The sequence below is a fragment of the Talpa occidentalis genome, unplaced genomic scaffold, assembly GCF_014898055.3.
Source record: "Talpa occidentalis isolate TD23 unplaced genomic scaffold, MPIMG_talOcc4v2.1 talOcc4.2, whole genome shotgun sequence".
NCBI lineage: Eukaryota > Metazoa > Chordata > Mammalia > Eulipotyphla > Talpidae > Talpa > Talpa occidentalis.
This window is the reverse complement of record NW_023602073.1, coordinates 40,568,995-40,571,888: the sequence shown is the minus strand read 5'-3', so window position 1 is coordinate 40,571,888 and position 2,894 is coordinate 40,568,995. Positions and strand designations below refer to the sequence as shown.

At 58.8% G+C, this 2,894-nt stretch overlaps 1 pseudogene; it reads right to left on the bottom strand.

Annotated features, from left to right (window-relative positions):
- LOC119252070 (saoe class I histocompatibility antigen, A alpha chain-like) overlaps positions 1 to 1,577 on the bottom strand; it is a 31,506-nt pseudogene extending 29,929 nt beyond the window's left edge.
- Between the last annotated feature and the right edge of the window lie 1,317 nt (positions 1,578 to 2,894).

Below are 2,894 nucleotides of genomic sequence, written 5' to 3'. Positions count from 1 at the left end.
TGGTGTGGCAGGAAGAAGCATAAAATGTAAAAAATCAGGCCAGTCTGGGGAATTTGTGAGATTCTCCTATTCCTTAGAAAGTTCTAGAATGAGGAAGGAAACCCAGGGTAGGATGAAGCAGAGGGAGTGGAACACAGACTTTTTATTCCTGACCTGGGTGGAAGGTGAATGACACAGAAAAGCAGGAATCACATAACTGAAAATGTTCTCAGACCAGAAACAAGACTGAGAGAGAAACTCGTGGTTCTCAAACAGGCCCTGGTCAAAAGGACCCGGTGACGTGTGGTGTCAGGGACTGTCTGTCTTTCTCAGGAGAGACGGGATCCCTTCACTGTCCTTCAGGAGAAGCCGGAGTCTCTCTAGCGCAGAACATGAAACCCAGGGGAGCCCCCTCTCGGGACTAGAGAGAGGACTCATTTCCCGCAGTGACTCCAGGCAGGGGGACCGGGAGGCCTCCAGGCCCTCTTACCCGTGCGCTGCAGAGTCTCCTTCCCGTACTCCAGGTATCTGCGCAGCCACCACAAGTACCAGTCCTCCAAATTGTTCCTGAATTTCTCTGCCTCACCCTGCGCCTCCCATTGGCGCTGGGTGATCTGAGCGGCCGTGTCCACCGCGGTCCAGGAGCGCAGGTCCTCGTTCAGGGCCAGGTAATCGGCGCCGTTGTAGGCAAACTGACTGTATGCGCGGAGGAGGCGCCCGTCGGGCCCACGTCGCAGCCAGACATCCACTGGAAGGTGTGAGAGCCTGTCCCCGCCCGCGTCACCCGCGTCACCCCGCACCCCTTCCCGCCGGAATAAACTAAACAGAATGAAACGGGGTGAAAGTCCCGCGGCTGTTCCCGGGCAGGTTGCAGAGAAGCCTGGAGGGGGAGACCCTGGGCGACCCCCCGTCCGTGGGGATGGGGGTGCTGACCCGGCCTGGACCCGCGCCAGCTCACCGGTCTCGCTCTGGTTGTAGAGGCCGCGCAGGGCGTCAGGTGCGCTCGGGACCACAGTGCGCTGTGCCTTGCGATCTGCGACCTCCAGTCCCACCTCCTGCCCCAGCTGCCCCGCCCAGGGCGCCCGCGGCTCCACTCTCTGGCCTGGAGAGTCGCTGTCGAACAGCCCGAACTGCGTGTCGTCCACGTAGCCCACGATGATGCACCGGGACTCCCCGAGGCCGGGCCGGGACATCGCGGTGGAGAAAAACCTCACGGAGTGGGGGCCTGGGGGCGGGAGGGGAGACCCGGGCTATTCTTCTCCCCTTCGGGGGCTCGAGTCCCAGGGGGCGCCCACGAGACAGAAAGTGGGTGAAAGACGAGTGAGAGTGAAAAGCGGCTGCGGGACGAAAATGGCCGGGACTCGGGGGGCCAGAGGAGGCTGGGGTCTCGGGGACGGAAAGGGCCAGGACGGGGCGGGGCCGAGGTGGGGGGACAACTAGGGCGGCGGCGAGGTCGCGCCTTTCCCACGCCCGCCCACGCCCTCGCTCCCGCCTCTGGGAGCGCCCTGTCCCCTCCCGACCCGCACTCACCCGCCCGGGTCTCCCTCGGGGCCGCGGCCCCCGCGAGCAGGAGCAGGAGGGCTGCGCCCCCCATCCCCCAGGACGCGCGCCTCCACCCGGGCTGGGAGACGGAGTCCCGGCGGGCGGGCGAGGGCTTTTGGAACGGAGCCGCGGGCTGCTGATTGGCTGCTCTGGAGACCTCCAGGCAATGGGAGTGAGCCCTGGGGTGACTCACCAGTATCCAGGCAGGAGGACCCGCCCGGGCTGTGAGCCCAGAAGTGGAACCGAGGGGAGAGGGCGAATCCCCAGCAGTCACCTTCCAGCCCTGCACCCCGCGCTGGGAACTGAGACCCAGACAGCCACACCCCGAGACCTGGGACTTTGCCGCCCCCTCCTCTCCTGCTCTGAGACCTTTGTCACACCATGTCCCTGAGTCCAGGCCCAGGACTGGGTCCGCAAGTCTCAAACATTTTTCTTTCAGAAACTCTGTACAGTCTCACAAATTATTACGGATCCCATGTATAATATTGTTATGTGGGTTACAGCTTTAAATATTTACTTTACTAGAATAAAACCTTTTTAAAAGATGTTATTGCTTCTTTACTTTAGAATATAAATAACCTGGGGCCTCCCTGGTGGCGCAAGGGGTTAAGCATCAGCACTATGAAGTGACCTGTAGCTGCAGCAGCACCAGTTCAATCCATGGCCAGGGAGCAACCCACATGGCCCAGCAGACCTCTCCTGCCTCACCTGCTGCTCCCCTCAGCAGTGTATTTCTGTAGATCTGCCTGTTCTGCTCCCCACTCTCTTTGGTGAATCCTCTCACCCACCACACCTCTGGCCTACACCCCAGTTCTTGTATGCATAAATAAATAAATTTTTTTTTATAAAAGAATATTAATAGCCTATGGTATGCTAATGATGGAGTTTTTGGAGTCAGTGGGTTTGGAGTGTGGAGTCCTTGGGTTCACTCTGGGAAAGGTTTCACCAGAGTTCCTGTTTCAGCGACACACGAAGAATTCCCCAGGCGAGTTCCTCCACAAGACAGAGACATTAGTTATATTTAAAAAACAGATTTACTAGACAAGGAACAAAAGAGTAAAGGACACTTGCATAGACACAAACGGGCAGGAAGAGCTGACCCCCCCCCAACCCCAGAGGGACAGGTTTGCTGAGAGAGGCCTGCATGGCTACAGGTGGATGGCCTTGAGGGAGCTGCTTCCACTGAGGGAGGTCAATGAAGAGAAGTGCAGGCATGATGCAAGTCATGGCCAGGCAGGAGGCTGCTGCCCTGCAGAGAAGAGAGTTGGCGAAAAGATGCACCTGCATAGTCACAGGTGGGCAGAGGGATTGCTGCCCCCAGCCTGTGCAGAGACTGCACTGACATAGTCTTTTTCTGTTTGGAAGGGGTCACT